We start from the raw sequence: 16,676 nt of genomic DNA on the forward strand, positions 1-16,676 counted from the left end.
CTGCTCCTTTCACACCCAATTAACACAAATGAAATTCTTCCTCTGCTACCAGTATATGTATCAGACCTCATAATTACTGCAACAAAACCGTTTTCATGGGCAACCGTTCGAGCCCACTTCAAAACATCTTCTCGGGTTGCAAAGACCTAGGACACAACCACGACATATTAATTTTTACACAAATCATACATTAGACCAAACAACTAAAACTGATCGACATAATTACCTGAGAAATATTAAAAGCATCTGAGCAATCAACATGTCTTTCATTCACACCATAATCTTGTTCATCTTGAAAATCCACATCAACTTCTTCGGACATCTACTGTAATATGCCCATTGATCTTCGTCCATCTTAATTCAAACTATAACTATCACCTGATTCAACATTCAACTAAATAATTTGAACAATACAACAACCCAAAAAAAATTACAAACTATGAATATCAAACTAATTCAACATTTGACAACCTCACACAAATATTTAATCTACATATACATCAATATTTTAACAACAACCAAATTCAACTTTTAATTACATAATTTCAAAATTATAACCTACAAAGTTCATTTAACCAAAAAATACTTCAACCTAGGCAAAAAAATCAACACTTCAACCAAGAAATATATTTTTATGTTTCACATAAATTACAAATAGAATTAACCAAAATAACATTCAAAATAATCTTGAAACTAAAAAATCATAAAACAAATTACTCCACGGAAGAAGGTTTCTTCCGCTGTTGACATTACAACTGCGGAAGACAGCTTCTTCCGTGGAGTCTCGCGAAAAATGTCTTTCGTGAGATTCCACGGAAGAAGCAGTCTTCCGCAATTGTAATGTCAACAGCGGAAGAAACCTTCTTCCGTGGACTCTCGCAGAAAATGTTTTCCGCGAGAGTCCACGGAAGAAGCTGTCTTCCAGAGTTGACATTACAACTGCGGAAGAATACTTCTTCCGTGGAATCTCCCGAAAAATGTCTTCCGTGACACTCCACGGATGAAGGTTTCTTCTGCTGTTGATATTACAACTACGGAAGATGTCTTCCGCGAGACTCCACGGAAGAAGGTTTCATCCACTGTTGACATTACAACTGCGGAAGACTGCTTCTTCCGTGGAATCTCGCGGAAGACACTTTCTGCGAGACTCCACGGAAGAAGCTGTCTTCCGCAGTTGTCATTACAACTGCGGAAGAATACTTCTTCCATGGAATCTCGCAAAAAATGTCTTCCACGAGACTCCAAGGATGAAGTTTTTTCTTCCGCAGTAGTAATGTCATCGGTAGAAGAAAATTTCTTGTGTCGAATCTGAAACACTTACACCATTCTACTACCCAAAATAAACAATCATACACAGAAAAGCTATGTACCTTAGTTGACAAATATCACACCAAAGCAGAGCACAAACACAACCAGCACGGAGAAATATCGCACAACACAAGCACCACCACGAAGAAAGCAACCATGAAATAAAAAAAGCAGCTTTTTATAAAAGAAAAACGTTCAAGGGCATTTTTGAATTTTTGAAAAATTGTTGGGTGCACCAGCAATGTTGCTAGGTGCCCCTAGCAATTCCCTTTTATTAAACAGGTATTCATAAGTTATCTATTTTAAACCCATAGTAGGTTTTATCTGTAGTTGTAGTCATTTTATCCTACTACCTAACAAATTCTTAAGGAAACAAAGGAAAAAGGTTAGTGTACAAATTCTTATGGAAACAAAGGAAAAAGGTTAGTTGCATATATAAATATGATTAAAAGTAAATAAACATGATTGTATTAATTATTAATACGTGATTAATAATAGCACAAGGTTATTGAATTTTCTTTTTTACAGGAGCACAAAGTTATTGAAATATTTAATAGTAGTAGTTAATTTTAGGTTAATTTCACTTTTTACCCATTTTTTATTTTTTTGACTAATTTTATCTTTAATAAATCAATTTAGTCCATTCCACTTCCTACTTTTAAGAAGCTTGCTAATTTTAGTTTCTGTCCTTGTTTGTCTATTGACTAATGGATAATTGATATAGCATGTGACATAATTTACTTTGTATCCTCCATTTTTATTATTTGGAGAATTTTACTCCCAATCTTTTTAATTTTTCACAAATTTTATCTTTGACTTTATATTTTTGACAAATTTTAGCTCTAATTTTTTAAACAATTAACGGAAAAACAACAAAAATTGTAAATTTGTAAGTCTTTTGAAAATTCGGAGTAACATTTGTTGAATTTATTTGTTGGAGATATAAAATTCATTAAAAATTAAAAAATTAAAGATAAAAAATCATTTAAACCTTAATTTTATCTCATAAATAGTTATTGGAATGTCTGATAGTAATTAATTACTTGCGAAATAAAACTAGTCATATTCATACACGTGATTAACCACATGTGTGTTGGTTGGACGCTGAGTGTATATTTTTTTGGAGGTAGGATAATCATTACTATACATTTTTATTTATTTACAATAATTATTACTCAGAAACAAAAGAGTCTCATTTTGATTGGATAACGTGATAGCTTATTCTATCTTGTTCTATACCTTTTTTTAATACATATATAAAACGTGACTAATATTTTGTCTTTTTTCTAACTACTTTTGTGAAAGTCTGTATCTTCCTAACATATATTTTAATGGTAATGTATCACTAAATAAACTGATAAATACTTCTTGGTTTAGTATTATATTAAATTAAATGTTATAACTTTTATTTTCTTAAGCTATAAAAAGCAATTCGTTAACAAGCGCAAGTTCGTTTTTATATGAATGATTAATGATTAATTAATATACTAGTACAAATACAATACAGGACCATTTTTAAAATTGAGTTAGATTAAAAAGAGAAACATACGTCCTCGTTTCGTTTAGAGATGTAATTGTCATTGAAAACTCTATGTAAGATTAAAATTTTATTAAATAAAGTTAATTTGAAAATTTCAAATGCCCTCATTAAGTAGTACCTAAACATTGTGCTTGTGGCTAATGCAGTCCTTTCCCCTTATTTAAACACCATAGATTTCTATATTTGAAAAAGAAAAGTAATAAGTTAATGATAAACAAACTCGTATATTACACGAGAACCAAACAAAATTTCAGATTTTAGGAGGAAAAAAATCTGTGGTTGTGTCAAGTTCTTCAAGTGGTTGCAATTGACGTGCTCGTCAGCCATCATGTTGTTTGATTGTTAATGTTCTCTATATGGCGCTACTCGAAGCCGACAGATTCCAGTTTCCAAGCATGTGATGATTCTTCATCTTACGTGGCATCCGTTCTTGAAATGTTATAAGGACTTATACAAATATATGTGAATTATTTTTTTTACGTGAAAATATATGTGAAAGATAAAAGATATAAATTTTAAGAGTATTTATTAGAGATTACTAATAAAAAGAGTATTTAGAGATTAGTTTATGTTAATGAAAATAGAAAATAAAATATAAATATTATAATATTATTTTGAAATATATATATATATATATATATATATATATATATATATATATATATATATATATATATATATATATATATATATCATAGAAGAGGTAGAAATGAAAGTAAGTTAGAACCGTATTTAACAAAAATACTTTTTAATAAAAATATTATTAATTATTAATATGGTATATGATATTATGATTATTTTAATAATTATAAAATTATTTTAACAGTTACAAGTTTGACAATTTGAATTATTTTTATGTTTGAAATAGATTAATTCCTATATAAGCATAATTGCATAAATGAGAAGAAAAAATAGTGATTATTTTCTTTTAATGAGACTTAAAAACTTTTGATAACTGTCACGTACGTGTAACGTGTAATGATTGTAGGTAAATTTTTAATAAAAATTATTTTTATTTTTATTAAAAGTATAGATCTATTTAATAAATATATATGCGTTGATTTGAAATGATTCTTTGGCAAAAAAATGAAAATAATGTCTATTTAAAGTTTATAAAATGTATTTTAAGTTAAGTTAAATGATTTGTTATCAAACATAATAAGTACAATATTTATTTTTAATCATTTATTTAAAAATTGAAGGTTATATACCCATTATTTTTAGTTTAAAGAAAATCTTTCTACTTCCAGTTCATGATTATTATGTTTTTTTAATTGATACACAAATTAAAAAATAAATACAATTATTAAATGAATAAATGAAAAAAATATAACAATTATTTTGAGAGACGTATGCACATGACAAACAAGTTTAGAGGCTAAAAGTTCGAGTCATTCGCCTTGGGGACCTGTATTCTATTGGAGAAACAAAGAAATCATTTGTTGTTGTTGAAATGACTCTAATTAATTTTGAAGTAAGATCATATTATAATGTTAAGATTTTGTGCATGAACGTAGTAAGGATTTATTAACAGACTATTAAATTATTTTCATGAAATATCGATTTCATTTCATGTAGGAATCTAAGATATATTAAAGCAACAATATTAAAAAAGTTCATGCTATGAAAATTTAATTGGTTATATAGAAGAAAAAATAGACATATATATGTATAATAATGAGCTTCTTCAAGATAATTGATAATGATGGTTGGTATAGGGCGTGAGGCATGCATGCCGTAAGGTGTTTGTCATGTTATCTTTCCACCTTCATATGTAAGGAAGCCCTATGCTAAGGAAATTGAATAACTTGACCAGTTGAAGAGGTGGTTAATTAATATATGTGTTGTTTCCATATTATCTTTTCCACTTTCATTTATCTTCTATCTAGTTTTTAGTATTTAGTTACATCCAAAACAATTGACTGAATCCTTTTCACCCACTGTCATCTCTTTCTCGGTTTCCCGGCCCCGAGAAGATGTGGGGTTAACTCAAGTTTGTGTCTCTAGCCACAAATATAGACAAACCTTCGTATGCTTCTATTCTTCTTGTTATTATTTTCACGACCAAAGGCTATCTCGCTTCTTTTCTCTGATTTCACTTCTTTTTTTTTTTATCTAATTAACTTTGCTTATTTTTATGTGTATATGTATGCAGGAAAAGCAATTTCCAGTTTTAAAGAAGTTGCCCAACCCGGGTACAAAATCACACAACAAATTCTTATATGTTCCAAAATGTTAGTATTTAACGTGAAGTAATAGTAATACTTATATACGTATGCAGAAGGACATGAAAATCATGGTGACAAAACTAGGCCTCCTAAGTGTGAGAAAAGATACAATGCTTGTGGGCACTGTCAAGCAAATCAAGTACCGGTTATGCCTCAAATTCAAAGCAATAGAAAGCATTAATAATTTTTTTATGAACAATTATATCTTACAGTATCATGAATTATGTCTAAATGTTATCATGTGATGAAGATAATCAAAAGTCGTCCAATACCAAAAATATTATAGATAAGGAAATATTTGATAAAATATAATTTATTTAATTTATATATATATATATATATATATATATATATATTGATTTATTTATGCTTGTTTTATAAAATAGAAAAAGTATTCGGACAACATTATGCATGGACACCAATTTGGACACAACAGAAAGAGAAAGCATCTTGTCTTTTAAGCAAAAGACAGAAGTACCTTTAATTATATCAAATTTTATTTTTTATAATTAGGATATTTATATCATTTTATAAATATTTTTTTTATTTTCTTTCACTTTCTATACAACTAAATAAAAAAGAAAAATGATCTTTCTTATTTTATTTTTTATCAAACAAAGTAAAAAATTATTTCAATTTTTACTTTTTTTCTCTTTTTAATTTTACTTTTTTTTTTACTTTTTCTAAACAAAAATACTATTAATAAAAATGAAAAGGACGTGAAACTTCATAATTATTAGAAAATGAAAATTCACCTATATGATATAGATTGAAATGTACATTTTTTACACGTATGAAAAACGTGACCCCATTCGTTTGTCTTTATTTCTAACTACTTTTATAAAAGTTTGTGTCTTACTAAAATATATTTTAATGGTAATAATAATTATGTTTCATCAAATAAATAGATAAATACTTTGATTTTTTATAATATATATTAAATTAAATGATCCAATCTATATTTAATACCACTATTCTTATTCTCTTTTAATTAAGCTATAAAAGCAATTCATTAACAAGTGCTAGCAATTCCCCAACTCATTCAACAACAACAAAAAAAAGAAGTGCAAGTTATTTTTGTTAGCTAGCTAGGGGTGATTAATATACTTTTACAAATAAATTACATGACCATTTTTCAAATTAGGTTAGATTAAAAAAGAAAAACATACCTACTCCTTACATTTAAAAATGTAATTGCCATTGAATTGAAAACTCTTTAAAATGTATTAAATAAAGATGATTTTAAAAATTCAAACGATATATCTTAACTATATATTACCTTTTATAAAAAAAACTATATACTACCTTCTCATTTTTAATGATTAAACAGAACAAAATTAGCCTTTTAACAAAGATTAGTTGTGATGTAAAACAAAGACTCGTTTTTAAACTACCCTTGGCTTGATGGAGAGCTAACTCTGACAATGTACTGGTTAAGATATTATTTTGTTAAAATTAAAAAATAAATGCAATTTAGCTATGCATTAATTAGAAAGAGCTAGTTTAAAGGAACACTTTCATTTTTTTTTTTCATATCACTAATTTGTATTTAAGATTGAATATCCAAATTTCATAATATATTTAGTGTAATAGACAAAAAGGAAGTATTGAGTGTGGGTACTACGTCATGCATTGGATGTTAACTATAATCTTTGGGAGTTTCAAGAATAATTAAAAAACGGTAATTGTTTAATTCAAACGTATTTCATTTTGTTATAATTGTTATTGCATGGTATTAACTTATGTTTTGTTATATCATGCAGTATTTCAATGATGCTAGACCATTGGAACTATAGACAATGAAGGCGCTTCGTATCCAAAGTGGGCAACATACTATTTGAAATTTAAAAATGAAACAATTAGGGGGTGTTTGGTTTGGTTGTTTCCTGTTTTCATTTTTACCGAAAACAGAAAATGATGATGGAAATGTGTTTGGTTGAAATTTTGAAAATATTTTTAGTCCCAAACGAACCAGAAAATGAAAAAAAATAAAATTCCATTTTCACTTGAAAACAAGAACCTCATTTTGGGTAAAATGAAAATGCGGTGGCAAAGAATGTAATTTTAAGTAAATCTAAAAATACAAGAAGATAAGAAGTCAATATATCATAAATTTTCAGTGTTTTTATTTCCTGAAAATAGAAAACAAGAAGTTAAACTAAACATATTTTCAGAATTCTAATCTTTTGAAAATGAACACAGTTTTCAGAAAATGAAAATGAAAACCAAAAATTGATGTCGGGGAAAACAAGAATTCATTTTAGAATTGTAGTTTAGTTAATTTTCATATTTTACAATTCATTTCATGTAAGCACAATAAATATTATTTTAATTAATAGTAAATATTAAATTTTTATGGAATTTCTGCTTAAAATTGTCTGAAAACAGACTGAAAACTTTCTGGTGTGGTTCTGATTTCAAATTTACAGGTTAATTTGGGATAATTAAAAAAAACAGCAAACAAATTAAAAAAAATCCAATAAACAATATCAATTATTTCAAAAACCGATGTTAAGTTGGACTCGCAACATTGATTTTTTTTTCTAAAAAAATGATGTTGTTGTTGAACATCAACATCGGTTTTCACTAAAAATCAATGTTAGTTAGCATAACAAATCGATGTTGGGGAGTACAAATAAATATTGGTTTTTAGTACCGATGTTGATTACCAAAACATAACATCGATTTTTTTTTATAACAAAAATTGATGTCGGGTAGTACAAATCAACATCGATTTTTCTTAAAAATTGATGTTATATGTATATACTAACATCTGTTTTACTAAAAACTGTTGTTATAGATATTCATTAATATCAGTTTTGGTAAAAATCGATGTTGATTTGTACAGATTTGACTTTCATTTTTTGTTATTTCTTACTGTACAACATCGATTTTTTAAAAAAACTGATGTTGTTATTTTTATGTTAACATCGGTTTTTCAAAACTGATGTTAACGTTATTACTTTCAACATCAGTAGTTTTAATATCGGTTAATAACTGATATTGAAAGTATTTAATAACCGATGTTAAAACCCTATTTTTGAGTAGTGAAACATGTTATGACTACATCAATCAAATCGTTATCACTCATGAAAACACAACAAGGTGAGTAAGTTCCAAATACAAACAACAAACATCAAGCATTCAACAAGACAACCAAAGAATGCACAAAGAGACATAGCAGACTCACAACTCATTGGCAGAAAGGTTTGACCTGCTCTGATACCATTAATGTAATGACTCGCCTCGTCGCTACGATATCACTAACTATAAAATGTGACATTTCAATTTTAAGTGAAAGCTCCGTTAATATTCACATGTTAGAACATAATTTAGTTTTTACATATATCTAAACCTGGGACTCACATGTCCAATAAAAAAGAGTCAAGGAACCAACTAAGGAAGAGTTGATAACAAAATAAAACTTGTTGGACAAGTGGCTTCAATAACTTAAGAAGGGGGGGGGGGGTGAATTAAGTTTTAAAATTTTCCCACTAACAAATTTTAACCCCCTTTTAAATGATATATGATAGGCTCAGAATGCAAAAGAAGAAATAATCAATTTAATAATGTTCTTTTAAATGCGCAAGACAAAGTACTCTGCAATAAAATAACTGAAATAAGGGAAGAGAGAAATGCAAACTCGATTTCTACTGGTTCGACCACTTCTCATGCCTACGTTCAGTTCTCAAGCAACCTACTTGAGATTTTTCCCTATCTCTGTAAATTCTTTACAGTCTTTGAACACAACTTGGGATCCTTCACCATTGTGTTCAAGATTCTCACAAGTCAAGAGACAAACAATCTCTTGATTACAACTGAGTATATGAAATGAACATAAAGATTTTTTTCTTTAGAGTAAATGATACAAATTGAAGTTCCTAGAAGAATTCTCAATAGATTTGCATGTGTTTGACCAATAGTTGTTTAGAGAAAATTTAACATTTAAGTTCTCTGAATCATCTCTCTTTTTCTTTTCGAAGTCGGACACACATATATATAGGCCCATTGTGTCTTTTCAAAATAGTTTGAAGAGATGTGTCTTTTCAAAAAGTTTTTCTGAAATTTTCTCACTGGTAATCGATTACAAGATTCTGGTAATTGATTACACAGTTATATTTTGAAGGATGATGACTTTTCAAAGTATTTTTTGAAGTTTCGTTACTGGTAATTGATTACAAGATTTAAAATTCAAATTTTAAAACCCTCTTTGAAAAGCCCATTTGCAATCTGTCTCTAGTAATTGATTACAATACCTAGTAATCGATTACTAGTGCCTTGAGCTGTTGAAAATAATTATTTTAAGCCAAAACTGATCAACCAGTGTGAAATTATTTTAACAAATAAACTAAGGTCTTATCTTTTTTCTTGATCTTGTTTGCTTGACCTTGAATTAATCCTGAAACAATCTCTGTTTGCTTAACCTTAAAAGTTTCTTGAAGCAATCTTGTTTGCTTATACTTTGACATCATCAAAAACCTGTATACATACATCCACAAAATTGATTCAAAATAAAAACTATTTTAATCAATATAATATTATTTTAATAAAGACTTGTAAGTATCTTATGGTACTTTATGTTGATTAAAAAACGTTAAATATTGATTCAAAATTTTGCCACTATCTGATAACCAAATAAGACAGGATACTACAAGACAAAATATTTTTTTGTAATTAATTGTTTGATATGCTAAATAAAATATGATTATCTTATCTTAGAGGACTATAATAGTCAAAATGTGATATAGATCAGGAGAAACGAAAATGTAAGAACAAAAGTCTTTAATTTGTGATATAAAATATCAAAGTTGCATGTTATGAATACAAGTGGTGTTTGGTTGGGTGTGGGTTTCAATGGGTCTTTCATCTTTTACCTACATCCAATGTTACTAAAATCGACTCGAACCGATCAATCAAATTGATCCAATAAATGACACAATGATGCATCACATCAACTATACATGTCTTAAGAAAAGCATGTGAAAATTATATAAAAAGGATAAAATATGTTTTTTGTTCCTATAAAATTATCAAAGTTCGTTTTTAGTTCCTGTAAAAAAAATTTGTATATTTTTCGTCCTCAAAAATTAAAATGTGTGACTTTTTTGCCCGAAGTCAGGTTTGGTTATGTTTGAACTTATGTGTTTGATGATTGTGTACATAAGCTGACCTAGTACCCAACTGAATGCTGACATGTTTAAACTCTAGCCCAATTTCTCTCTCTCTTTCTCTCTCTCTCCAATTCGTGATTCGACCCAAAATCCCACCTCCCCTTCCTCATGCTCTTCTCCTTCTCCACAAAACACCAACCATGACTCTAACCATGACCTATTTCTTGGGAGAGTCAGAATATCCGCCCCTCATCGGAGCTCCATCATGACCACTTTGTGCTCGAACTAACCTTCATAGAAAAATTAAGGAGATGTTCGACTCTTTCTCGTGACAATACTGGAAGGGCGATGGGGACTAAGGGAGACAGGGGCGTGGAGGGGTTGGCGGAGAGGGTGGGTTTGAAGGAGGTTTTGGAAGCAAATGGGAGAAGTGGTGGTGGAGATAGAAAAAGGTGTGTAAAGGATGAGGCTTCTTGGGTTGGGACGAAGGGGAAAATTGTGGGGAGTGAGAGGGAGAGTGAGGCCACTACAAATTATGGTTCATGCTATTTTTGTTCCTCTTTCTCTACTTCCATTTGGTGAGTGGAATCCATTTTGGAACAAAATAGATCCATTATCACGACTTTTCAAATTTTGATTTTAGGATTTGGGGATTTAAGGGCAAGTGAATTCATATTTGGGGGTTGGAGGTGGTGGCTATTTTGGTTCGAGGTGCGATGGTGATGGTGTTTGAGGATTGGTGGTTATGACTGATTTTTACATTTATTTTTTGCAATTAGTGGCAGTTTTTCCACCATAAATTGTATTCTTGCATTTTTTAAAAATTTCTATAGTTGGTGGCGATTTTTAAAATGTAATTTAAAAAAATGTCACATATGTTTGGATTCATTCAAATCTAACTTTGAATAAACAAGTCACACATTTTAATTTTGAGGGGACAAAAATTTATAAGTGTTGGATCAAGTGGTCTCAGAATAATTAAGAAGGGGGTTGAATTAATTATTACTAGACCTTTACTAATTAAAAATTACCCTTCTTAGGCTTTTACTATGTCGTTAAGAAAATAAAGAATAAAAAAGAAACTTAACCAAAAGTAAAAACAGGAATTAAAGTGCACAGCGAAAATTAAAAGAGTAGGGAAGAAGGAGACAAACACACAAGAGTATTATACTGGTTTGGCAACAACCCGTGCCTACATCCAGTCCCCAAACGATCTGCGGTCCTTGAGATTTCTTTTCAACCTTGTAAAAATCCTTTTACAAGCAAAGATCCACAAGGGATGTACCCTCCCTTGTTCTCTTCGAACAACCTAGTGGATGTACCCTCCACTAGAACTGATCCACAAGAGATGTACCCTCTCTTGTTCTCAGTCAACAACCCAAGTAGATGTACCCTCTACTTGTACCACAAAGGATGTATCCTCCAATGTGTTAAGACAAAGTTCTCAGACGGTTAGTCCTTCGAAACTTTGTGAAGGGGGAAACAAAAGAATTTTCAGGCGGTTAGTCCTTTGAAATCTTTTGTTTATGGGAAAGGGAAGAATCAAAAGAATTCTCAGACTGTGTCGTTTTGAATTCTTTGACAAGGGAGAAGGGAGACACAAAAGAATTCAGGCGGTTAGTCCTTCGTTCTTTTGGAAAAGGGAGAAGAGAGACACAAAAAGAATTCAAGCGGTTAGTCCTTGGCGAATTCTTTTTGGCAAAGGGAGAAGGGAATGAAAAAGATGAATAGCACAAGTTTTTAAACAAAGAACTTTTCTTGGAAGAAAAAGTTTTGAACAAAAACTTTTAGAAAGATGAAGAGAAGATGAAATAAGAAAGTTTTGAAAGAAATGAAAGAAGATATTGAAAGATAGATTGAAAGATAGAATGGTTGAAATAGATGATAGATCTGAATGAGATTGTTAAAATGTTTCATGCCAAGGTCACATATTTATAGTTTCTTGATGACTCAAGTCAAAACTTGTAACTCATGGCAATTCCTTTAAAACTATTCACTTAAAAAGATATGACTTTTGAAAGAATCTTCAGAAACAAGTCACTTGAAGAAATGTGACTTTTGGAAATGAATTTTTCGAAAACAATCACTAGTAATCAATTACCATAAAGATGTAATCGATTACACATCAACAGATGTGACTCTTCATTTTGAATTTTGAAAATCTTAACGTTTTAAAACCATTGGTAATTGATTACTATAATCTCGTAATCGATTACCAGAGAGTAAAACTCTTTGGTAATGATTTTGTAAAAAACTTCTTGTGCTACTCAATGTTTTGAAAAAAATTTTAATACTTATCTTGATTAAGTCTTCTCTTGATTTTTGAATCTTTGAGTCTTGAATGTTGATTTTGATTACTCTTGAATCTTGAAATCAAATTTCCTCTTGATCCTTGAAGTGTTCTTGACTCAATCTTGAACTCATTCTTGAATGTCATCATCTTTGTTATCATGACACACACACACACACACACACACACACACACACACACACACACACACACACACATTTTACTACCTGTAGGTAGCCCCAATTCGTCAAGTTATGATGTGAGAGACGGAGTGTCACATCACCACGTCTTGTTATTGACACCTCAATGCCATGTCATCACCTTCTTTCATTTTTCCCCTTCTTTCCCTTCTCTAATGGAAACTATGACCATCATGTCATCACCACACTGTGCCACCATCGCTGTCCACCACCACCACCACGCTGTTCAACCCCTTTTCCCCTTAGGGTAGATACCTTCTAATACTTTTCTACCAAAAATGCTATCACTTCTTTCTCTCCAGCTCAATCACCCCAACAATGCAAGAACCAATATCTTCCACAACTTCAAGCTGGACGACCAAGAGCAACACAAAAAAATAAAATGAAACATTGTTATTTACTTAAGCTAGATCCAATTCAAAGAGAAGTTGATAGGAAATTTGAGTAATTGGGGTGAGATTATGAGGGTGGGGAACTGGGTTTGCTTACCAATTACCACTTCTACTCTTTATTCATCACATAGCCGCAACAACTCTGCATGTGTTAATTGTTCTCCTGAGAATAAAGCATGGGGCAGGTGGTGAGGCGCGACGGCGTGGAAGATTTTGAACCACCCTCGGTGGCAACAACCATCGTGTGAGATGATAGATGCAACTATTGTGTGCCTCCCCCACTTTGACTCCCTCGTGCCTCCGCTGCTGCACAAGCAACCCTCCAACACACCACCTTCCTTTAAATCAATCTTAGCTTTGACATCACCTACGCCGTCGCCTCCCTTCCAACACTACCACTGTCCAAATTTGGTGTTGCCTTCATTTTTTCACTTTGCAAATCTTCTTTTTTTCTTTTCAAAAGTTTTTTCTAATGGTAGATCTAGTCTCAAAATCTCATTTGCAATTTTTTTTCCGATTATCTATTTGTTGTGGGTTCAAAATTTTATGTTGAGTTTACTATTTGTTGAAGAAAAAAGAGAAGGGGTTAAAGAAAGAGACAAAATGGGTTTAACATAAATAGAAGAATTTTTATTTTTCGTTTAATTTTTTGTTGCTTGCCTCCTTGCTTTGTACCCAAATGTAGCATTGTTATTTTTTATGCTTCCTCACTCGGTTGGACGACATGGTGGCGGCAGTGGTGGCGCGGTGTGGTCAGTGGTGATGGTGCGGTAGTGATGATTTCTGTTGGAAAAGGGAATTAAGGAGATGATGTGACATTGAAGTGTTAGTGATAAGATGTGATGATGTGACACTCCGTCTGTCATATCACCATTTAACCGAAGGGGACTAACGACGAGTTATAAAATGTAATGTAAATTATTTTAAGTACTTGGTTGAAAAAAATGAATGTTAAATAATCTAAAAATGATCTATTTTTTAGAATGGAAAACTTAACGAAGCCTATAAAAAATATAAATTCAAAATTTGTTAAAAAATTGTTTGAGTTGAAACCAAAATATCTAAAAAAGATTAGGAATCGATCGAAATCATATTAAATCCTTAGATAAAAATAAAAAGGACGCCTAGCTAACTGCATAATAATTATAGGAAAATGAAAACCCACATTTATGATGTAGGAACTGACGTCATTTCTGTGTCAATTGAAAAAATAAACTTTTTAGAAATATGAAAAACGTGACTCATTCATTTGTCTTATTTCTAACTACTTTTGCAAAAGTTGAGTATTCCTGCCATATATTTTAACTGTAATAATAAATATGTTTCAATAAATATTAAACAGATAAACACCTTTTGATTTGTTTTTACAGAACTTCTTGGTTTTAGTTACTATATTAAATAATCCATTTTTTTAATAAAATATTTTTATTATTCTCTTGAGTTATAAAAGCCTTTTTTGAAAAAGCATTTCATTAACAAGTGCAAGTTCTTTCTGTTAGGGGTGAGTAATATACTTGTACAACTATACTCCCTGACCATTTTAAAATTGAGTTAGATTCAAAAAAGAGAAGCATGCCTACTCCTTTCATTTAAACATGTAAGTGTCATTGAAAGCTCTACATAAGATTAACAATTTATTAAATACACAGTTAATTTTAAAATTTCATCAAATGACCATAACTATATTACATTCTTATTTTTATCATTACCTTCTTATTTCTTTGAAATGATTATACAGAAAAAAGGAAGCAGAAGTTAATATAATATCCCTTTTACAAAATCACAAAAATTCGTAATAAATTAAAACATCTTAATTAACAACTTTAAAATAGAGAAAGTATACACTATAATACTCCTATATTAATTATGTAATTATAAGTAAGTCACTGACTCTTTTAAAAGAGTGTGACAAAGAATATGTTGCTAATATTTCTGTTATAAAAAAAATAAAATTAGCTGTTTTTACTGAAAACATGTAAGATTGATCCATGCATGATGCATATTTGTGGTTGGTGTTCTCTGATAATAATGTCCTGCAAGTAGGGTATCGACCCTGTATAGACTGGGACGGATATACTCATGATAGGGGGGCCTTGGTCTCCTCTAGCTTTTTTCTTGCTCAAAATTAATCCTTTCAAAGTGAAATTTAATTTTGCAAACTAAATTCATAGTACATTCGCGTATATGTCATGTACTAAGAATTCGATTCCTATAAAACACGGCTTTCTTATATATAATTATATATACATGAAGGAGATTATGTGAACCACGGCTTTCGTTCTTTAGTTTTGTAAAATTAATTCACATCCACGGTTTTCGCGTATATTTGTTTCCATACACGTGAGCATCCCTAATAAATTAGTATTTTATTTTTATGTTTGTTTTTTAATAAATTTTTATTTTATACTAAATATGTAATAAAATAATAATTTTATTTTTGTCCTTAACATTTATTTGTAGTTCCTGATAAATTAATAAATTTTATGTTTTATTCCTAATAAATTTTTATTTTCTGTCTTTTACTATGGTTTTCTTATTTATGTTCAGCAGTACTTTATTTATATATATTTAGCTCGCTTAGTTAATTTTTAAATTTATTTAAACAATACTTTATCAATTTTTTTACCTATTTATTTCCTATTGTTCTAATTAGTTAAATGTCAACTTTTCGTGCAGGTCGAAGATTATGTAAACTAGCAAGTGTTTCGTACATATAAATTTTAAAAATATTTAGACATTAGTTTACGTTAATAAACATAGAAACTAAAATAGAAACATTACAACTTTTAATTTTTTGAAAAATACTAAAAAAATTTAATAAATGGAATATTATTTTAATGAAGACATGTAAACATCTTATCATACTTAATGTAAAAAAAAATACTTAAAGGAAACATAAAATATCATTTGGTTATACTAATTAAAGGTGAAAAAATTATTAACAAGCTCGTAAGTGATATTTAATTAAAATGAAAAGGACTCATAATCATCTGAAAATGAAAACTCACATTTATGGTACAATATTGACATAACTAGTTGTGTCAAGCGTGAAATATTTGTAAGCGATTCGTCTCTGTTTTGGATTCAAGTGCAAAAGCTACTTTAAAAATTTGTATATGAAATTTTTATATTCTCTTAATTTCAAACTTAAATTACTTTCTTAAATAAATTATATATATATATATATATATATATATATATATATATATATTTTTTTTTTTTTTTTTTTAATTTTAATGATTGAGTTTAATTTTTATACACTTTAAGTGTAAATGTCAACAATGAAAAAATCAGTATAACTTTTAATATTTTTATAAAAAAAACAACTTACAACATGTAATAATTTGTGATTTCATAACATTGTAAAAATTCTTACAATGAATTATACATTGTCATTTTTTATCTATTTTTTTCAATCATATATTATTAATTAGATTTTAAATTTTCTATCTCTTTACTCTCGTAAAATTTATTATACAATTTATTACAAGTATAATCTCTCAAAACTTTGTTACTCTGTTAGTGAGTGTACCTAACTGATTTTCTGTCTATGTACATCTTTATACTTTACCAGAATGAATTAAGAATATCATCCTTATAATTTCAA

Source organism: Glycine soja, chromosome 1 (genome assembly GCF_004193775.1).
Source record: "Glycine soja cultivar W05 chromosome 1, ASM419377v2, whole genome shotgun sequence".
Classification (NCBI taxonomy): domain Eukaryota; kingdom Viridiplantae; phylum Streptophyta; class Magnoliopsida; order Fabales; family Fabaceae; genus Glycine; species Glycine soja.